The 23,889-nt window shown below is 42.1% G+C and overlaps 1 pseudogene; it reads right to left on the bottom strand.

Moving 5' to 3' along the window:
• Positions 1-93: 93 nt before the first annotated feature.
• LOC101147094 (ribosome biogenesis protein NOP53-like) lies at positions 94-1,552 on the bottom strand (annotated as a pseudogene).
• Between the last annotated feature and the right edge of the window lie 22,337 nt (positions 1,553-23,889).

Genomic DNA, 23,889 nt, shown 5'->3' with positions numbered 1-23,889 from the left:
GAACTATGCCTGCCATTTTATTTGCAATTCTTCCTTTTTTTTTTTTTTTTTTTTTTTTTTTTAGTTAGAAGGGACTTTTTACTGAAAGGCGAGGCTCCGGCATCTGATGGGAGCTACAATTAGATCTCGCGGAACGCCCGCTTCTCCCCCAGCTTCACCTTGTACCTGGGTTTGAACTTGGCTCTCTCTCGAGGCTCGATCATATTCCTCCTCTGGAAGCTCTTGAACCGGTCTCGAAGGATGTTGCCCTCGGGCTTCAGGGTCCTGAGCGAGTCTGTCAGCTGCGAGCTCAGCTGCACGTCGATGTCAGGTGCCTGGTACTTGAGCCGCCCCAGCCTTCGGGGCTTGTCAGCCTCGGCCTTCCGCCATGCCTGCCGCTGCCTCCGCCGCCGCGCCAGCTCCGCCAGCCTCAGGGCCACCTGGGCCTTGATCCCGCGCAGCAGGAACACCTCCTGGTGCCGGTGCCGGAGCCGGGCAGCCCGCAACGCGGCCTGCTGGACCCGCAGCCTGCGCGCAGCCTTCTCCCGCCGCCGCTGCTGCTCCGTCTCCTTCTCTGTGGCGGCCAGGCGGGCGGGCATGGGACAGACCTCGGCATCCCCAGCCTCCGGCCCCTCGCCCTGGCCTGGCTCCCCCTCACCCTCCGACTCCTCCAGCAGCCCCTCGCACGGCTACCTGGAACGTGGACTCCTGGGTGGTGGCCTGCTCTGTGGCGGGCAGGGCCAGCTGCCGCTCCAGCTTCTCCGCCTCATTCTGCCGCTGCAACTCCACCTCGTGGGCCGCTGAGAGCAGGCTCTGGTGGTCTTCAAAGTACGGGTTGTAGGAAGCTCCGGCAGGCGCCACCGCCACGGCGGGTGCCTGGGACGGCTTGGTGTGCAGGCGTGGTGGCCGCTTCACTCCTTTCTTCTTGGTCTGCTCCAGGAAAAACTCATCCTGGCCAAACAATGGCCTGTCCAGGGGGTTGTCTGAGGCCCAGAGGTCGTAGAAGGGCCGCTCCACGGTGTCCTGGGGCCCGGGCTTGGCCCCGGCTGTGGGAGGGTTGAGGAGCCAGGCCTGCGCCCTGCGCACCTCCCGGGGCAGCTCGCCCTGCTTGGCCAGGTTCTCCCGTAGCTGCTCCTTCCGCCTGAGCTTCTTGGCTTTGGGGACCTGGTGGGCGAGGACGTCTTTGGGGGCAGGGACTTTGGATGTGTCTCGAGGATGAGGTCAACCCGAAGGGGTTTCTTGAGAAGCAGTGACTTCTTCTGCACTTTGGTTCTCTTCTTAGCCCTTTTTCCTTGGAGCCGGTGTCCACGAAGAAGAGTTTTTCATTTAGGGCCTCTCTCAACAAGCCACCGCTCATGCGCTCCTGTAGCCGCACGTCTTCCAGGAACTGGTCAACCTCCAGCCCCAGCGGCTCCTGAGCAAGCCGCCGCCAGCCCCACTTCTTATTTCTTGGGCCTCGCCGCCGCCGCTTCCGCGCTGGGTCCGCCGAAATGGGCCGCAGCCCCAGGAAACCAGAATCGTTATCGCTTTTCGAGCTGTGCTTCCCACCAGCGCCACTGCCTCCTGCCGCCATCTTGTCAAAGGCCTTCCTCTATCTTATTTCTTACTGCTTCCTTTTCTCTCTTTTGAAATATATACATTTTAATCTATTATATCAAGTTACTTAAAAATATCTACCAGAAACATGAAAAATGTGCTATGAATAGTAAAATTTGGCATAACACTGAGTTCATTAATTCACAATGTGGATCTCCTTTATATAACAAATAAATACAAGAATATATAACAAATAAGATACAAGAATAAGAGATGAGCAGCCATGGTGGGAAAGGGGTATCTCATATGTATTCAGAGGAAGGCAAGATTTTGAAGGATTAGAAAAGTTGTTGAAATGGAACTGATAACATAAGAAAGGAGTCACATTCCAAGCAAAAATCCCACTTACAAATTTCCATTTAATATAAAATACAAAGGTTATGGTATTTATCCAATGCTGTTTGTCAGTCCCTTCAGTTTACATAATTGACGTAATTCTTTTGAGAACTAACCGTTCAATGACGTCTGTCAGTCTTCGAAAATAAAATATGAAGGCAGACGCAAGACAAGATGGCGACTAGATGCAGCCAGAAAGTGCTGCTCCCACTAAAAGAGATCAAATTGTCAAACAAACCAACGTAATTTGGGCAGGTCTTTTGAGAAAACATTGAGAGTGGATAGAGGTAATGCTGCAGCCCATGCTGAAAAGGGAGGGAGATGGGAACCCTGTGTGGGGTACGCTTAACACTAGGGTTAGTAGTTCTGGCCCTTAACAGCTCCTGGGCGAGAGATGAGTTAGGGAACTAAGGGGTACCTCACTCTTGCTGAAGACCTCTGGGATCCTAGATACAGAGGGCCTCACACCCCCCATAGATGTGTGAGCTGGTATTAGGATGTCCCTGAGGAGCAAACAGAGACAGGTGTTTGGACAGTGTGGAGCTTGGGAGCTTTCGTATACTGAACAGCTCTGGCAGAGTGTGGTCATAGACATCAATCCCCCAGGGTACCCCATCTGCCTCTGGAAGGCTGTCACCCCAGCTGACCACTGAGCCAAGGGGAGTATGGCCAGTTCTCCTGTGGGACTGGGGCACATCTGTTCTGAAAACCCTTCTGCCCGCTGGTCCATCTCAAGGCCCATGCCCAGCCACCCTGTAGGAGCTGGTGCATAGAGCAGCCTCACAGCCCAGTCTGAACGCATAGCTCCACCAGAGTACTTTTTGGGTAACCCGGGAACACATTGGTTTTCCCAGTGCAATTGGAGCCTGATTCCAAGTCACAGGGCATCCTGTTGCCCACAGGATTGTGATTCATAGCTCAGGAGTACTGAGCCAAAATCTGTGGCCAGCATTTGAGCAGAGGAGGAGCCTCTCAGAGCACTGAAGGGGTGAGATGTGCAGGTTCCTGGGCCAGGATGTTAATGGAGCATGTCTCCCTCCACAGGGCTGGTCCACAAAGGGTGTGGCCTGTCTCCCTGCCACAGCCTCAGCCCTAGGGAACCCTGCAGCCTGGGACTTCTGACAAAAGAAATGCAGATGGGGCACCAGTGACCAGAGAAGTTCCCCTCAAGGCCCAGGAGCAGGTCTGGTGGGGCCATCTGTCTCTCCACCCCACCACAGAACACGCCTGTGAACACAAGAAAGTACAAAAGAGGCATGCAGCTGTGTTATTAGCCTAGCTACTGGCCATTGCTCTTAACTGCCATCTACTGCCTCACAGCCCAAACTAAAATACCAAAAATTATGCTGCTAATATATACACCTGTGAAACTAAGCACAATAATTCACCCACAAATAAAGATCATATACAGAGTCCTGGCCTCCTGAAAGCATGCAGAAATGAAGCCAACCGACTATACACAATTTATACCACAGTTGAAGGAGCACCAGCACTCCCAGATGAGAAAGAATCAGCAAGAACTCTGGCAATTAAAAAAGCCAGAGTGTCCTGTTACCTTCTCATGAGTTCACTAGCTCCCCAGCAATAGTTCTTAACCAGTCTGAAATGATTGAAATGACAGACATATAATTCAGAATCTGGATGTCAAGAAAGCTCATCAAGATTCAGCAAAAAGTTGAAACCCAGTTTAAGAAATTCAAGAAATCTGGAAAAATGATCCAACAGCTGAAAGACAAAATAGTCATTTTAAGAAAGAACCACACTGAACTTCTAGAGCTGAAAAAAACTCACTACAAGAATGGCAGAATACAATTTCATAATACTATACTTTCTGAAGTATTAACAGAGAATAGATCAAATCGAGGAAAGAATCTCAGAGCTCAAAGACAAGTTCTTTGAATCAACTCAGTAAGATAAAAAAAAAAATTAAATGAGCAAAACCTTGGAGAGAAGATTGTGAGATTATGTAAAAAAAATTACAACTCATTGGTATTCCTGAGAGGAGCGAGAACAAGCAACTTGGAAATATATTTCAGAATATAGGCCACAAAAATTTCCCTAATCTTACCAGAGAGGTTTACATGCAAATCCAAGAAATACAGAGAACTCTGCCTAATATTATATAAGGTTTACCAAGGTAAAGGTGAAAGAAAAAAACCGAAGGTAGCTAGAGAGAAGGGTCAAGTTGCATACAGAGGGAAATCCATCACACTAGCAACAGACCTCTCAGCAGAAACCTTGCAAGCCAGAATAGACTGGGGACATATTTTCAGAATCCTTAAATAAAAGAAATACAAACCAAGAAATTCATATCCCACGAAACTAAGCTTCCCAAGTGAAGGAGAAATAAAATCATTCTCAGAGGAGCAAGCACTAAAAAAATTTGCTTCAACTAGACCAGGCTTATAAGAAATCCTTAAAAGAGTGCTAAACATGTAATCAAAACAACACCACTGACTACCACACTCACAAAAAAAACTTAAGTACATAGCCTACAGGCACTATAACTCAACGACACAATCAAGTCTCATAATAACCAGCTAAAATCATAATAAAAGGATGAAAATCTCACATATCAGTACTGACCCTGAATGTAAATGGCTAAACACCCTCACTTAGAAGACAAAGTGACAAACTGGATAAAAAGACACTCAACCATCTGCTGTCTTCAGGAAACTGTCTCACATGTACTGACACCCACAAACACAAAGTAAAGGGATGAAAAACGATCTACCATGCAAATGGAAAACAAAAAAAGAGCAGGAATTGCAATTCTTATATCAGTTAAAGTAGACTTTAAACCAATACAAATTAAGAAGGATGATGAAGGCCATTGCACAATGATAAAGGGTACAATGTAACAAGAAGACTTAACTATTTTAAATATATGCAGCGCCAACATTGGGGCACCCACGTTCGTAAAACAAGTTCTATTTGGCCTACAAAGAAACCTAGACAACCACAGCAATAGTGATTAACACCCCACTGACAGTGTTAAACAGATTATTGAGGCAAAAAACAAACAAAGTAACTGGATTTAACCTCAACACTTGAACAACTGGACCTAACAGACACCTACAGAACACTCCACCCAGCAACTACAGAGTACATATTCCTCTCATCTGCACACAGTACATATTCTAAGATTGACCACATGCTCAGTCATAAAGCAAGTCTCAATAAATTAAAAAAAATGAAATCATACCAAACACACTCTCAGACCACAGTGCAGTAAAATATAAATCCATATCAGGAAGATCTCTCTACAAAAGTACATGGAAATTAAATAACTTGCTCCTGAATAACTCCTACCAAACATTGAAATTAAGGCAGAAATAAAAACTTATTTGAAATTAATGAAAATAGGGACACATTTTACTGCAATCTCAAATGCAGCTAATGCATTGTTAAGAGAAAATTTTATAGCCCTAAACATCTTAGGGCTATTATATTATAGGGGTTATAATTATATTATATTATAGGGGTTATAATATTTTATAGAGGTTATAATATATATTATATATTATTAGGGGTTATATTATAAACAACTTATAATATAAGTTAGGGCTCTAACTTCATCAAGAAGTTAGAAAGATCTAAAATTAACAATCTAAAATTGTAGATAAAATAACTAAAAAAGGAAAACACCTCAAAGCTAGCAGAATAAAAGAAATAACTAAAATTAGCAAAGAAGTGAACAGAATTGAGATGCAAAAATCCATACAAAAGATCAATGAAACCAAGAGTTAGTCCTTTGAAAAAAATAAACAAGATTGATAGACTGCTAGCTAGATTAACAAAGAAAAAGAAAAGATGCACATAAGTACAATCAGAACTAGCAAAGATGATATTACGGTTGTTCCCAGAGAAATAAAAAAGATTCTCAAAGAATACTATGAACAATTCTATACACAGACATTAGCAAATCTAGAGGAAATGGGTAAAATCCTGGAAACACACAGTCTCTCAAGTTTGAATTAAAAAAAAATTTAAACCCTGGATAGACAAACATCAATTTCTGAAATTGAGTCAGTAATAAAAATCCTACCAGTCAAAAAATTTCCCTGGATCAGATGGATTCACAGCCGAATTCTACCACACATAGAAAAGAGAACTGGTAGCTATTCCAAAAAATTAAGGAGAAGGGACTCTTCCCTAATTCATTCTATGAAGGCAGCAGCAGTCTAATACCAAAATGAAACTGGACCCTTACCTTACACCATATACACAATGAAAAAAAGCAAACATTAGGCCAATATCCCCAATGAACATAGACATAAAAATCGTCAACAAAATAGTAGCAAACTGAATCCAGCAGCACAGCAAAAATGAATACACCACAATCAAGTAAGCTTTATTCCTAGGATGCAAGGTTGGTTCAACATATGCAAATCAATAAAGATGATTCACCACATATGCAGAATTAAAAGCAAAAACCATATGACCATCTCAATTGATAAATGCTTTCAATAAAATCCTACATCCCTTCTTCATGAAGGCCCTCAACAGACTAGGCATTGAAGAAACATTCATTATGTTTCAAGCCAACATCATACTGAATGGGAAAAAGCTGGAACCACTCTACTTGGAAACTGGAATAAGACAAGGATGCCTACTTTCACCCCTTCCATTCAACAAAGTATTAGAAGTCCTAGCCAGAGCATTCAGGCAAGAGAAAGAAATAAAAGATGTTCAAATAGGAAAGGAAGAAGTCAAGCTATCTCTCTTCATTTGACAATATGATGTTACACAGAGAAACCCTAAAAATGCTGCCAGAACATTACTGGAACTGATAAATAACTTTATCAAGGTTTCAAGATACAAAATCAGTGAACAAAAATCAGTAGTATTTCTATACATCAATAACGTTCAAGCTGAGAGTCAAATCAAGAACATAATGTCATTTACAATAGCCAAAAGAAAATGAAATACCTAGTAATACAGCTCACCAAGGAGATGAAAACTCTACTAAATATTGCTGAAAGAAATCAGAGATGACACAAATAATTAGAAAAACATTCCATGCTAATGGATTGGAAGAATCAGTGTCATTAAAGTAGTCATACTGCCCAAAGCAATTTTACAGATTCAATGCTACTGCTATCAAACTACCAATATGATTCCTCATGGAATTAGAAAAAGAAAAAACAAAAACTACTCTGAAATTCATATGGAACTAAAGAAGAACCCGAATAACCAAAGAAATCCTAAGCAAAAAGAACAAAGCTGGAGGCATCACATTGCCTGACTTCAAACTATACTATAAGGCTACAGTAATCTAAACAGCATGGTACTGGTACAAAAACAGACATATAGAAGAAAGAAACAAAATTTAAAACTCAGAAACAAAGCAACACACCTACAACTATATACTTCTTGACAGACCAACCACAATAAGCAATGCAGGGAGGACACACTATTCAATGGTGCTGTGATAATTGGTTAGCCATATGCAGAAGAATGAACTGGATGCTTACCTTTCACCATATACAAAAATTAACTCAAGATGAATTGAAGATTTAAACAAAAGACCTTGATCTAAAAAAATCCTAGAAGAAAATCTGGGAAATACACTTCTTGGCAAAGAGTTTATGGCTACATCCCTCAAAGCAATTACAACAAAAATAAAAATTGACAAGGGGTATCTAAATCAATTAAAGAACTTCTGCAGAGCAAAAAAAAAAAAAAAAACTATTAACAGGGTAAACAGACAACCACAGAATGGGAGAAAAAATTTGCAAACCATCTAGTATAGATTTAATATCCAGAATCTATACGAAACTTAAACAAGCAATAAACAAATAAACCCATTAAAAATGTGCAAAAGATATGAACAGACACATCTCAAAAGAAGACATACAAGTGACCACCAAATATATAAAGACATGTTCAACATCACTAATTCATCAGAAAAAAGGAAATCAAAACCACAATGAGATACCATCTCATACCAGTCAGAATGGCTATTATTAAAAAGTCAAAATACAACAGAGTTGATGAGGCTACAGAAAAAAGGGAACACTTGTGCAATGCTGGTGGGAATGTAAGTTAGTTTATCTATTGTGAAAAGCAGTTTGGAGATTTCTTAAGGAAATTAAAACAGAGCCACCATTAGACACAGCAATCCCATTACTGGGTGTACACATAAAGGAAAATAGATCATTATACCAAAAAGACACATGCACTCATACGTTCATCACCATGCTTTTCACAATAGCAAAGACATAGAATCAATCTAGGTGCCTATAAATGGTGGATTGGATAAAGAAGATGTGATATATTACTACTCAGCCATAAAAAAGAATGAACTCGGCCAGGTGCGGTGGCTCACACCTGTAATCCCAGCACTTTTGGGAGGCCAAGGTGGGTGGATCCCGAGGTCAAGAGATCGAAACTATCCTGGCTAACATGGTGAAACCCTGTCTCTATGAAAAGGAGAAAAAATTAGCTGGGCATGGTGGTGGGTGCCTGTAGTCCCAGCTACTCAGGAGGCTGAGGCAGGAGAATGGCGTGAACCTGGGAGGTGGAGCTTGCAGTGAGCCGAGATCGCACCACTGCACTCCAGCCCAGGTGACAGAGCAAGACTCCGTCTCAAAAAAAAAAAAAAAAAAAAAAAAAAACTGAACTCATGTCCTCTGCAGCAACGTGGATGGAGCTGGAGGCCATATTCCTAAGAGAATTAATGCAAGAACAGAAAATCAAATACTGAACGTTCTCACTTACAAGTGAGAGCTAATCATTGTGCACACATGGACATAAACATGGGAAAAATAGACACTATGGAATACTAGAGGTGGGAGGGGGGTTGAAAAGCTACCTAATGGGTACTAGGCTCACTACCTGGGTGCGATATACCCATGTAACAAACCTTCACATGTCCTCCCTGTATCTAAAATAAAACTTGAAAGTCAAAAAATGATGACGAAAAATTTTTCCTGAAATACTTCAAAGACGCAAATATTTACATATGTTATTGATTTTCTCAGGGACAGAATCTGGTGGAGGCAGGAAGAGGGCAGCAGAAGAGATAAAATGTTTTCAACTTATCATTCATCTGCTTTACGCCCCCCTTTCTTGAATATCCTGCCTTTTCCTTATGCCGCATTCCTCCCTATTTGCTGCTGCCACTGAGAGACCTGTTCGCCACTCCCTGTCTTCAAAAATAACAGCACATGACTGGCAGTCTTCCTTTTCATTGCCAGTCCTGCTGTCATCTTGAGTTAATCCAGTCTGTGTGTGGAAGACTATCCAAGAGTCTGAGCACTCAACATCGTAAGCTGTTCATCTCCAATGACCTCCTTTCTACTTTACTTCATTCACTCCCATCATTGACCATCCCTGGCCCAAGCCATCACTGGCTTACTAATTTAGCCATGTTCTCTCTAACCATTACACATGATCTTTCTCCATTTCAAGTGTAACCACTTTGACTTTGACTGTTTCTTACTTCCTTGGACTCCATTCCTTATACTTTTACAACATCTCTTTCCTTTTATTACTTCCCTGAAACATGGGTGATACGATTTGACTATTTCCCCACCTAAATCTCATCTTCAATTCCTATGTGTTGTGGGAAAGACCCAGTGCAAGGTAATTGAATCATGGGGGCAGGTCTTTCCCATGCTGTTCTCATGTTGGTGAATAAGTCTCATGAGATCTGGTGGTTTTAAAAATGGGAGTTTCCCTACACAAGTTCTCTCTTTGTCTGCTGCCGTCTATGTAAGGTGTGACTTGCTCCTCCTTGCCTTCCACCATGCTTGTGAGTACATCCAGATGAAAGGCAAGGTCATTCCTGAGAGTGGGAAAAATGCAGGATAATCAGATGTAGGAGGGATAGTTACGAAGTACATTTTAGGCATGTAGAATTTAAGATGGCTTTGAGTGTCCGAGATGTCATCAAGTGGATCTTTGGGGTGGGTGGTGGGAAGGGATGGAATTATCCTACATGCAAGACAGATGTCTCCTCTACTGTAAGCAAGAGTAGAAGAGTACACTGGGTAGTACACTGGTGTGGTGGTGGGCGCCTGTAATCCCAGCTACTTAGGAGGCTGAGGCAGGAGAATCACTTGAACCCGGGAGACAGAGTGAGCTGAGATCATGCCACTGCACTCCAGCCTGGGCAACAGAACAAGACTCCGTCTTGGGGGAGAAAAGAAAATACAACAGTACCTGCCACAAAAATGGGGTTCAATAAACATTTGTTAAACAAATGATTTCTTAGCTCCTTTGTAAAAGACAAGAGTGTTTCGAAGCATTTAAACCTCTCCTTTTTTTTTTTCTTTTTGAGACAGAGTCTCACTCTGTTGCCCAGGCTGGAGTGCAGTGGTGGGATCTCGGCTCACTGAAACCTCCACCTCCCGGGTTCAAGTGATTCTCATGCCTCAGCCTCCACCGGATGCTAGGCTCACAGGCACACGCCACCACAACCTGGCTAATTTTTGTATGTTTTGTAGAAATGTGGTTTCACCATGTTGGCCAGGCTGGTGTGGAACTCCTGACTTCAAATGATCCACCCACCTCGGCCTCCCAAAGTGCTGGTATTACAGGCATGAGCCACCACGCCCAGCCAACATTTGAACCTCTGTGTAGTAATCTGACCCCAAGGTGAAAGTACACATATGAGATTTCTCATGTGTATTCTTCCCCCATATTATATAGCACTTATCAAATCGAATTTTGGTTATTGGTCATTGTATTTCAGTGAGTTACTGCTTTAGGTACGAAGAGTGTCTTATTCATCTGTGCATCCTCTGTCCCCAAAGAGTATTTGGACCTTACTGAGAATTCAGCATGAGTTAACTGGGGTGACCTCACCTGCTGGGGTTGGGGGGCGGGGGGTTTGAATAATGTAGGAGATTGGGTTGGCATTTCTCTAGAACAGCACACAGGGCCCAGCTTTACACAAAAGAGACCCAATCATTCATTAAAGGGTAATTTAGGCCACATTCACCCAACTTGGATGAAAATTTCCAGAAAATGGAAATTCTGGCTTATTGTCCAGGTTGATTAATCGGTTTCAAATTTATTGGTGCTCATTTTGCTTGAATACTTGCCATAGACGTGACAACATGTCCCTTTCATAGAAACGACAAATTCCACTTCAATTCCACAGCCCTTCATCAAAAACCCAGAGACAGCCTAAATCCTAAATCGTGCAGACAGTCATTAATACAGCAAAGCATATGCGTAATGAAGTCATTTGCTCCTCTGATCTATGAAATTCGGCTCGGTTACAAGCTTCCCTAGATAACCCGTTCAGGAACAGCAAGGGCTAGACAAACGTCCTGCACTTCAGTGATCAAAAAAAAAAAAATTAAATTAAAACCCAAATCATGGCAACCCAGAGGTGAAAAAATAAGTTGGAAGGCTTCATTTCAGAGTATGGACTCAAGCTGGCAAGCCAGGATTCTGATCCGGGCTGCCTCATTTACTACCTCTCTACCAGCGTGGTTTCTTTTATGTCTTCCTTTCCTCATCTAGAAAATGAAGATAAAAATACCACGGAACTCACAGGGTTGTTAAGGAGCGTAAAGAGTTCATACAGTTGAAGCTCTTAGAATAGTGCCTGGCACACTATCAAACTACATCATTTTAGAATTAGTACCAAAAAGACGAAAAAAAAATGTGTTAGGCAAGGGATCTTCAGAATGCCCCCTTTTAAGAAATTCAAAGACGCCCCCTACCAAAAAAAGTAATACATTTTTAAAAAAGCTGTCATAGTAGCGTGAGAGAATCACAAATGGTATCAAGGGCCGTATGGAAACAAAGAGGAACTTCTACGAAGGGCTTGAGATATTCTTCTCCGGCCTGGTCATTACATTAAAAGCCCTCTCCGTGCAAAGTGACTGCGCCGTCTGTTTGGCCATCGATGGATAGATAAGCGGCGGCAGGATGTGTTAATTTCTTGTTAAGCGCGTGTGCATGTGCACCCGGCAAACAATAGGCTCCAGGAGGCAGAGCTGCGCCGCCCCGGCCCCCACCGGCGCCCCATTTCCGGACTCTTGGCCACACACATCCCCCCTTTGTTTTCCCGGGGCCGGCCGCGCGTGTCGCTGCCGCGGCCACCCCACCAAGCTTTTCCGCCGGCCGCGCCTCGCCAGGAGGCCGCGAGGTCGCAGGGAGGAAGAGCGGGAGGAAGCAGCGGGCGGCGGCGGCGGCGGGGCCTGGCCAGGGGGCGGCGGGCGACCGGGGGACGGGGGACTGGCGGCCCTGGGCCCGCGGAAGCGCCGCCGCCTCCCGCCGCGCTCGGGGAAGGCCTGCGCGCCGCGATAAGGCGCTTCCCCGGCCCATTGTCTGCGCGCTGCGGACGCCCAGTGAAAGTTCTCCCGGCCCGGCGGGGCGCGCAGCCCCACCCGCACCTGGAAGCCCGCGCCCTCCGGGGACGCTGGCCATTGTGACCCCCACCCCCGGCCGCCCACCCTCCAAAAGCGGAAGGGCGGAGGGGTCGCCTCTTGGGTGTCACCGGCCGGCGCACTCCAAAGGACTTTTAAAGGAGATTTGTTAAACAGATCCTACGTCCAGCTATTTGCTGGGGAAAATGCCTTTGGCTTCGGGCCAGGGCAGGTCCTCTCAGTTCTGGGAGAGTCAAGGCCACTTGCGTTTATGAGCCTCCTGGTTAATAAGTTACAAAAAAGAAAAATGAAATGTGGAAGCAAGAAGTGTTATGTTGTACAAATTAATGTGTTTAATATATATACACACGCGAGGGACACACATAAATATAATTTTGCTATTTACTTGCAGGATTTTTAAAAATGCCAGCTTTAAATTCCAAGCAATTGTGGTTGGAAATGAGACACATGTTGAAAGTTGCGTGATGTGTTTTTTCTTTCTTCATTCCGTTGAGTGTATAGCTGAGACCGTGTAACCTCATTTGGAGGTCACTGACGTTTTAACTGTAAATTTGAGACCCTTTATGTATGGCAGACCAGGACCAAGGGACTCTAATCCTTTACCCCCCTACTATGCCCCAGGCCGGAACCAGGATGAGCTGATATATATGTATTTTTTTTTCTTCAGGGTAGCAGCATTTCAAGCCCATTCTCTCTATGTTGGCTGCTTCTGTGTGTTTGGGTTGCCAGCTCTACAAGGATGTTCGTTACTGATCATTTACACAGAATACGGAAATAGCATAGAAAAGAACATCCCATTCATTCATACATCTATTATATATTGGACTAGTCCTATTATGTTTATTTCAAACAACCTGTCTATCATCTACTGCATGTAATACTCTAAATGAGCTTCTCTACTACATTAAGGGCCTGTTAAAATACAAATGTCTCAATGGAAAAATATTCATCATCTATAGCACACCTGTCTGGCTGCCCAGTTCTAGCCCTGTTTGTTCACCGTCTTTGAGCTATTTGGTAACTCTGTAAATTATAGGTAACTGATAGCAGTGTCCTTTCTAGGATATAGTTAACTGAACACCACCACCTCCGTGGTGGAAAAGTTTCGTCTCCATTTACAATTCATCTCAACATTCTTTTATACATTTATGTATATTCCATATACATTTAGATTCTTTTGACTTTTCCTTTGAACTGATTATGATATCTGCCTCTTTCCTTCGTATTATAGCAGTAACAGACATTCTTTAATATGTCTTCATATTTGTATCTGTGTGAGAGTCATGATTTTACCGTTTTTTGAAAATCATCTTTTAACAGGCTTTCCAGTTATGTGTATCACAAATCAAAGGGAAAACAGGAAGGAAAGGCAGGAAAAAAAAATTAGTGACAATTTTAGTTCACCATCAGATGTAGGAGGTAAATCCATTAATTTGTTCATTACATATATGGAGCACTACCTGAGGGGTTATGACTGTGGGACGCTAATGCAAGGCACTTATTGTCTCTCTGAATTATTTTTATTAACTAATAAAAATTTGGAGGTAGGAAGAGCTCCAGAATTAGTGCCAGATCACTATTCAAGTCCTGATAGTGCCACTTACAGATTGTGGCCCAAGCAAGTTACTTAATCCTCAGAGCCTCAGTTTTCTTAGCTATAAAATGGGACTGCTAATAATTTCCTGCCCAGGATTATTAAAGGAATAAATGAGATAGTCTTTGTGAAACTGCTGCTACTGCATCTCTTGCTTAGGGAATATTGGTTGACTTTATATTGTATTCTGTTCTTTATTTGGAGTAAATACTTGGGAAATAGCAAGATAGTGTAAGATATCCAAACTGAGAGGCGACGAATATATAGTAGAAACAGGAGTTTGAGGTAGACATAAATTTAACTTTTAGGGTCTGTATTTAGCTCAAGACCCTAGTAAAATCTTAGACCAAGTAAAATCATCCCTTTGAACCACTACTACCTCTTCATTTGAACAAAGAGATTAAAACATTTATCTGGGAAAATTGTGACGACTGAAAACAATAAGCACTGCCCAACAGAAAGAACACATTCAATCAATGGTACCTATCAATAAGACATTTCAAAATAACTAAGCTTCTAATTATAACCATAATGTGCAGTAATGTATTTCACAGACAAGTTGAATGCTATGATGCTATGATTCCTTCTTTTTTTTTTTGGGTGGGGAAGGAGTCTCACTCTGTTGCCGAGGCTGGAGTGCAGTGACACGATCTCAGATCACTGCAACCTCCGCCTCCTGGGTTCAAGTGATTCTCCTGCCTCAGACTTCTGAGTCGCTGGGATTACATGCGCTTGCCACCACGCCTAGCTAATTTTTGTATTTTTAGTAGAGACAGAGTTTTGCCATGTTGGCCAGGCTGGTTTGGAACTCCTGACCTCAGGCGATTCACCCACCCTGGTCTCCCAGAGTGCTGGGATTACAGGCGTGAGCCACCGCGTCTGGCCATGATTCCTTCTTTTTAAAGAAACCACAATAAATCAGAATTTCTTCTTCCAACTTGGATATATTCTTCCTGAAGTGGCTAAAGACTAAAGAAAGGAATCATATTCCCCAAACTAAAATGCTAAGTCTGTACATGGAGAAAAGAATGTTAATTGTCATCTGTAAGTGAAATCATTGGTGGAGCTTAAGGAATTAGAAGCTTCAGGAATCCAGTAAAGAAATCCACATGGTTAAGTGCTTCCTTAACATTTCTTGGAATGTTGTCTCTTTTTAGTCTACGGCAAGGATTTAGTATTCTATTACACTGCATCTGATGTGTGATAAGTGTGTGTCGGGGGAGGAGAACTATAAAAAAAAAAAACATAATAGACAAGTAAAACCTTGATGGCCACAGTTCTTTCTAAGAAAAACTTCAAGTACCACCCCCCACCTCTCCATGAATAAAAGCACAGCTGATTAGACTAAAGGTGGACACCAGACATTTAGACAACAATTCCAAAGAGTAGCCTGTCATGGATAAAAAGATGACAAATAGAACAATCGGATTCTCCTTCTGAAGTTCAAATTGGAAAATAGAGAAGAGTCAAAGAATTGAGAGTAGACACTCAAAAAATTTAGAGGGCACTGAGAGGCAGAGTTAGGCACCTGAAGAATCAGGAGAAACCCAAGTCATGAAGGAGTGTGAGCAATGAGCAAGTGGAAGGGGGAATAGAAAAAAGTGAAACAGCGTCAAGGAAACCAATGGGCCACAGTGCTAAGTGACAGAGACTGCTGGCTTTGTGGCTCCTTTTCCACAATGAGTTATCATCCTTGGAAGGCAGCTGCCCAGACTGGGTCAATATTTTCCAGTCTTCTTTGCATCCACAGAAATAGTGTGTGTTACCCCTGGGCTGGAATCTTTAGGGTGTGGGAGTGACTCCTCTTTCTTTATCCTTTCACACAGGCTAGACACCAAAGACCTCAAGCCCTAAGAGACCAAAAAGTACCAAGAAGGAAGGAGCCTGGTTTCCTGAGTCACCATGGGAGGAATGTTTCTTGGCAATGTGGCTATGATGCAGGATTTTTCTTGGCTCCTTTGCCAGGCTTGCAGCAGGGAGCACCCCATCTATTCAGCTCGCCTGGGCCAAGTCTGGCTGGCACAGCAGCTCAGACTGCTGCTGAGCCCCAGCTTGCCTGTGTTATATCTTGTACCTGTGTTTCGCAGTTCTCAAGCTCTTGTCCCACATCCAAGAAGAATGAGGATATGCTGTCAATTGAAGGGTGAGAAGGGCAGAGAATAATTTTATCGAGTGACGGAACAGCTCTCAGCAGAGAGTGGACATGAGGGTGGTCTCCCACCCCTGGTAGTCGAGTGGTTTCTCTCCCAGTGTGGCTGAATGGGCTCACTCAGTGTGAGCTTTATGGGCTCATAAAGTGGCTTTTATGGGCTCAGACTAAGGGAGTGTCTGCTGATTAGTTTGTGAGTATTCAAAAAAGGCTAAAGCAGAAGCACCACTCAAAGGTGTGCCTGGGAGTGTGTGGAAAACCAATTAGGAAAGGGTAGGTATATGTAAAATAGGTGAAGTGTGGGGCTTCAATCAGAGAAAAGCACGCCAAATGGGAAGACAGGTTCTCAATCTGGTCTGTGGATTTGACTTATAGCTTGGCTTTCTGGCTTTAAACTGTCTTTGGCTTGGAGGTGAGGTGTCACCGGAGACCCACCTCTATCTGCAGGGGCATTTGTCTGCCTCCTGCCACTCTCAGATATCTGCATTGATTCATGAGTGGAACTTCCATTGTGTTAAGTTACCCTAATTTCTACAAGGATTAGGAATAGTCTGTCAGAATAGACAAACCACATGACTATAACCATGATAAAAATATAGAGTTTTCTATGCTCCTGAGGGCTTTCTACTACAAATTCTAGTTCACATGTATCCCTAAAATACATCTGCACTTATTTATTTATTATTTATTTATTTATTTTTGAGACAGTCTGGCTCTGTTGCCCAGGCTGGAGTGTAGGCGGATGATCTCAGTTCATTGCAGCCTCCACCTCCTGGGTTCAAGTGATTCTCCTGCCTCAGCCTCCCAAGTAGCTGGGATTACAGGCATGAGCCACCAGGCCTGGCTATTTTTGTGTGTGTTTTTAGAATAAACAGGGTTTTGCTGTGTTGGCCAGGCTGATCTCGAACTCTTGGCCTCAAGTGATCAACTGCCTCAGGCTCCCAAAGTGCTGGGATTACAGGCATGAGCCACTGCACCTGGCCATCAGCACTTATTTGAGGTGACATGGGACAGTCATCTCTGACCTTATATCCTAGAGAGATGGAGAGATATATAGATATATCCATATGCACAGATGTATATATGTATGTATGTAGTATATATATAAATGACACACACTATATATACACACTTATGCACTTAGAAGAGAGATTTTTCTATCTTCTATATAAATTTAAAATGTTCTAACATGAACATATTTTTTTTGGAACAGTAGGTCCCCAAATTTCCAAAAAGTACATGCAATATCTTGGCAAAATATTTTCTACGTGAAAAGTGGGGCAAAAAAAAAAAAAAAAAAGCAGTCAGAATGGCCTAAACTCTCTGAAACAGAATGTTTTTCTATAGAATAAATACCTAAGAGTATAGATGCCTTTTAATGTTTTTGGAGGCAGTCATATCAGCAATATGGAAGGAGGCTTCCTGTTGTTTTTTACCATTGAAGCAGGACTGGAAATGAATCTTTTATTGAGCTGTCATTACTCCTTAATGATTCAAACAGGTCACTTTTACACTAAAATATTTCTAGAATAAACTTGGGATAAAAAAGCATTTGCCCGTAGAAAGTTCCAGTCCAGTAAAGAGAAAATATTCTCTCCATGTTAATTAGGAATTTCCAGGAACTAATTTTGTGTCGAGAGGTGTTTGGGTTCTCTCCTGTGTCTCAAAAATATGTAAAAATCTTAAAGAAAAAGAAAATGAGAAAGGAAAGAGAAATCAAAGCAGTACTACAGTGCAAAGCAATATTTTCCCTTGACACCCAAGGCCACAGGATACAGAAATAGGGGACAAGTGAATGTCAATTTCTGTTGTGGATGTAAGGTATAATAGCAGTGTGACAACCCTAACACAAAAAGATGAACCTCACAGTCAACTTTGAGTGTCCTTCAAAAGTTAGTGAAAAATGTGGTATTATGTTGTATTTTTTTGCATGTGTGAAGAGAATAGGTTAGAAGCATAGTTAAATAAACATGATTTGTTGTAGATGATATTTATTAGCTCTCTATATTCTAAATATTCGTTCAAACTTCTGGCACAAAGACATGAAACAAACAAAATGTTGAGGCTGTGCCGATTACTTTATTTTATTTGACTGTGTAATGTGAATTGAATACCTAGCAGAATTAACAATCTCAATCCTAATCACATAGTTATCACACGTCCCATACCTGTGATCTGTTCTGAGGACCTGAATTGTCCCTTTTGTAGTAAGATGTTCTTGGAATTCTTTGAGGTTCCCCAGGTGTGGGCTTAAAAGGAACATGTCTGTATACCACAGAAAACAAGATGCTTAATTTTAATGGAAAACTTTTTTTTTTTTTTTACAAAGGCAGATCTTGCTGTATTTGACAAATATGCTCTAGAAAGAAGCTCAATCTAGATGTTATGTGTAACTTTATCTTATTCCCCTTTGAGCACTACTGTTCTTACAAAGTGATCTCTCCACTGCCCGAAGTCATTACACCCTTTCCCTTTCACATTGTCCCTCTGTAAATGTCAGGCATAACTACATTTTTATTTGCAGAGATACCACTGCTATGAATGAGTAAAAATCTTCTGCTCCCCCACCTCTCTCTCTCTACCCTGTGCACATTCTACTAATATGATTTGTTGAACAAATTGTTCCATTAATCTGGGGCTGTTTGACAGAGTGAGAAAATAAGTGCCAAAGTGAGAAGATTCACAAGAATCGGAAATCTCAGTGCCTCTTTCTCAAGGTAAATAGTTATTATATCAGGGTGTCAGACTGGTGAAATGGATGTGCTTTCATTCTCAGTTTGTAAATGTCACTTTTCCTCAGCCCATCAGGGTGACAAATGAGGTGTGGGTTACAGTAAGGGTTCATTCTTTGACAAAGTTCTTAACAGTCTATTTCAACAGAAAGCATCCAGCCTTCTTCACTTTTATAATCTAAACCCTGTCCCACTGCCAGAAACTTCCCAGTTCTCCTCTGATTGCTTTATCACAATCCTCAAAGAGAAACATCTCTGTACCAAAATTTAAAATCTCAAATAAAAGTAAAAGTAAATAGATTAGAAAGTAATTTGTAAACCATAACACAGATTTCCTGGGGGAATTTCATTTACTGGTTCTCAAGATTTTATGATCCCAGTGAAATTTATTATATTAAGGTCCTTGTTTAAATGTTCTTTCACTTTGTCTATATACATTTAACCTTGAGAAGTTTTCTTTCTTTTTTTTTTTTTTCCCACAGCTTTGATTTTATTTTCTTAGAGACAGGGTTTCACTCTGTTGCCCAGGCTGGAGTGCAGTAGTGTGATCATGGCTCCTGCATTCTCAACTTCCCAGGCTTAAGCAATCCTCCTGCAGCAGCCTCCTGAGTAGCTGGGACTACAAGTGCAAGCCACCACATCTGGCTTACTTTTATTTTTTAATTTTTTGTAAAGCCGGGGGTCTAGCTATGTTGCCCAGGTTGGTCTCAAAATCCTGGCCTCAAGCAATCCTTTCTTCTTGGCCTTTCAAAGTGCTGGTGAGAGGTGAAGCCAGCTGGACTTCTGGGTCAGGTGGGGAGTTGGAGAACTTTTCTGTCTTACAAGAGGATCAGAAAATGCACCAATCGGCACTCTGTAGCTAGGATTGTAAAACGCACCAATCAATGCTCTGTGGCTAGCTAGAGGTTTGTAAAGTGTGCCAATCAGCACTCTGTAAAAACACACCAATCAGCGCTCTGTGACTAGCTAGAGGTTTGTAAAATGGACCAATCAGCACCCTGTAAAATGGACCAATCAGTGCTCCGTAAAATGTGCCAATCAGCACTCTGTAAAACGGACCAATTAGCAGGCCATGGGCTGGGACAAATAAGAGAATAAAAGCTGGCCACCTCAGCCAGCAGCAGCAACCGGCTCAGGTCTGCTTCTAAGCTGTGGAAGCTTTGTTCTTTTGCTCTTCATGATAAATCCTGCTGCTGTTCACCTTTGGGTCCGCACCACCTTTAAGAGCTGTAATACTCACCATGTAGGTCTGCGGCTTCATTCCTGAAGTCAGTGAGACCACGAACCCACCAGAAGGAACAAACTCTGGACACACTGGGATTATGGGCGTGAGTCACTGTGCCCAGCCTACAGTCTTCTAATGCTAGTTAATAAGAATATCACATATAAAAATAATTCAAGTAAACAAATTGCTATAACAGTAGATGAATGAGGGAATGAGTGACTGAGTGAAAGACTATCTGAATCTTTCTGCGTCTGACTAACATGTTTTCCCCTAAAATATGCTATTTTGATTAACCTAAGAAATACAATATTTGAACAGGCATGAGATAGGTTGGTTCTATAAGTAAAGGAATCTTAAGATAATATGCAAAAATTTTCAGAAAAAAATTCAAAATGACCAAACGTAATGTGATGAAAAGACCAATATGGTGTGAAGGTTGATCTTTTGCCCCAGGAATCACATTCATTTGTCTTGAGGGCAATTAAAATTAAAGTTATTATTATTTTTTGAGAAGGAGTCTTGCTCTGTCACCCAGACTGGCGTGCAGTGGTGTTATCTCGGCTCACTTTAACATTTGCCTCCCAGATTGAAGCGATGCTCCTGCCTCAGACTCTCGAGTAGCTGGGATTACAGGCGGCCGCCACCACGCCCAGTAAATTTTTGTATTTTTAGTAGAGATGGGTTTTCACCATGTTGGCCAGGCTGGTCTCAAAACTCCTGACCTCAGGTGACCCGCCTGCCTCAGCCTCCCAAAGTGCTGGGATTACAGGCATGAGCCACCACACTTGGCCTAAAATTATTTTAATTGCCACCATCACTGCAAAGACTTTATCAACTAATTTGATGCACACTTTCGTAATTAGTCACAATCACAATATTCGATTATTGACTGAGCTTGGTCTACCTCATTCCATACTGTTTGCCGTCTCATCTTTGTCATTGTATCATTTAAACTCCCTGTACCTTGATTCCACTTATGAAATGGGTATAATATCAAAGATTAACCTTGTCTATTTTTCTCACAAGACAGTTGTGAGGATCAAATGAAGTCAAGGAAGCGTACCCTCTGAAATGTTATGGAAAATAGTATTTATTTACATATATCAATTTTTCTGGGGAAAAGAAAAGATTTTTAAAGAAGTTCGGGAACCCCTAAAAGGTAAAGAACTACTGATTTTAAGATTGGCAAATAAGGAGGGGAGGAAACACTAAGAAGAACATAGGAAAGGCTGGGCGTGGTGGCTCACACCTGTAATCCTAGCACTTTGGGAGGCTGAGGCAGGCAGAACACGCAGTCAGGAATTCGAGACCAGCCTGACCAATATGGTGAAACCCTGTCTCTACTAAAAATAAATTATCTGGGTGTGGTGGCAGGTGACTGTAGTCCCAGCTACTAGGGAGGCTGAGGCAGGAGAATGGCTTGAACCCAGAAGCGGAAGTTGCAGTGAGCCGAGATGGTGCCACTGCACTCCAGCCTGGGTGACAGGGTGAGACTCCATCTCAAAATAAATAAATAAATAAATATTTTTAAAAAAGGAACATAGAAAAATCAGGCATACTAGAAGCCAAGAAAGAGGAGAGCTGCATTGATCAACAATGTTAACTTGAGAGAGAGTAAACCGGTTCATTGGATTGAGAAACTAAGGAAAAAGAAGATGAAAACTGTCAGACAGTCCTAAGACTCCCAATGGAGATCTTTGACGCATGATGTGAAGGTTGGTGAAGGACTAGCAGACCACTACGAGAGAGCTTTAAGAAGGAGGGATGGACGGGAAGTACAACACACTCAGGGTGGCATTAGCTGAAGAGCGTGATGATGCTGCTGTCTTGTATCATCAAGCCTTGGGTGGCATGCCTGTTGAGATGGTGAGCCAGAGGTGAGCCTGTGGCCACAACGACACGGGATCAAAACACAGAGAAGGTGGTTTCCCTGCCCCTTTTCCATGGGCCTTCTAACCAAACTTTTTGGCTATAGCTGCTTTCAAAACTCATCCGTCCTCAATTTTAAAATAAGAATCAGAGAAAAGTAATCATATAGGGAAGTTTTAATAAATTCCACCCAATTACAATTGATAACATCTACTCAAAGATAACATGAAGAATGAGGAGACAAGCCACAAACAGGTGGGAGTTATCCTGAATACACAAATCCAGAAAGTCTGTTAACTGGAATATATTTAAAAATTCTGCAAAGGAATATCAACAGACTGATATAGAGAAGGAAGGTCTTCCTCAACCTGTCAACCTGCTTAGGGTCCCTGGCTGGATCTGAAAATAAAACCAACAGAGAACAAGAAAAAAATGCATATAAATTTATTTAATAAGTGTACCTGATATGAGAAACTTCATAAGAAAAGGAAGACCCAAAGAAGCAGAGAGATCTGTGTATTTGATGAAGAAGTGGATAGTTGTGGAGAAATATGATTTGACAAAGGGGCTATGAGCTAATGGTAATAAACTGGGGGAATTTAGCAAGGCTTGTTTGTTCAGATTCTTCTCTGGGTCTCTGTGTCTTCTGAGATAAGGACGTTCCTTTCCTTGGGGCACAGAGAGAAACCCTCTGGAATGAGTTTTATGACATACTTCAGGGGAAGGTCAGCAAGGTTTTATGGCCTGTTTCAGGAGAAAAGATGAGAGAAGGTCAGAGAGACCTTCCTGATTCTGTGGGTTTTCTCAGTTTCCTTAAACTTAAAACATTCCGTATGCCAAGGTGCCATATTTTGGGATAGTGTGTTCTGAGCCCTGTCACTGCCCAAGAAAAATTTGACAAAAGATTTCGAATAGCCACATCCTAAAACAGAAAATCCAAATGACCAAACTGTGCTTGATATCACTAGCATTCAGAAAAATAAAAATAAAAATCACAACTAAAAATTAGAAAAATGCAAATTAGAAACACTGACAAAGATTAAAACCATTTGTTGTCAATCCCAAATGCTGCTGAGAATGTGGGACATTGGGAACTCCAATACTGAGAGCAGAAACTTTACTACTTTGTCAGAAAATAGTGTTTGGTAAAGCGAACAGTTGACTCAGCAATTCTACTCCAAAGTAGATACATTTGCACATGAGCCCCAGGGTACATGTAAAAATGTTCCTAGTAACATTTTTGTAAAAGCAAAATCTTTTAAACAACCCAAAACCACAATATAGAATAGATGGAGAACTATTGGTCAATTCCGTCAATAGAATGCTATACGGCAATGAAAATAAATGAGTGCAGATACAGACGACTGTTGAAAAAAATCCAGTTCTCATTCCATTTACATAAATTTCAAATAAAAGAAGCAGGAAAACAAAACCACTATTGTTTGAGGGTCTCAGCAAGAGATTAGCAAACTACGGTCTACAGAGTTGTTTTCAAAAAATGAGAAAAAAAAGACACACAAAGAAAATGAGACAGAAACCATATGCAGTCCTTAAAGTCTAAAATATTTACTATCTGGTCCTTTTCAGAAAAGGTTTACTGACTGCTGACCTGAACTGTAAAGAAAAGGAAGGAAGCTGTCACACTAGGCAAGGGATTGGTATGTCTTGGGGAGGAATGGGACTGTGTTGGGGAAGGCTTCTGGGACATTAGCAATGTCTTATTTCTTTAGCCAGATAATAGTTACTTGGGTGATTTTTTAATAGTATTTTTCGCACGTATATCTGCGCCTGTACATTTAAGTTACACATTTCATGTGTATTCTATTTGTATGGTATACCTAACGTTTAGGGAAAAAATACACCCTTTACACATAGGCTTGTACCCAGATCTCTATCACAAGGCTATGTGAATTCAATGGGAGTAGTGATCACAAGGACTTATACCAAAGTGGGTGGTACTGGGGCCCAGGACATAGGAGTAAATATTTACTCCAGGCTACCTGAAACAGCGTAGCCAGAAGTAAGGATTTTATCATAGGGAGGGAACAAAAGAAAAA

Source organism: Gorilla gorilla, chromosome 16 (assembly GCF_029281585.2).
Source record: "Gorilla gorilla gorilla isolate KB3781 chromosome 16, NHGRI_mGorGor1-v2.1_pri, whole genome shotgun sequence".
Lineage (NCBI taxonomy): Eukaryota > Metazoa > Chordata > Mammalia > Primates > Hominidae > Gorilla > Gorilla gorilla.
This window is presented reverse-complemented; position numbering and strand designations above follow the sequence as displayed.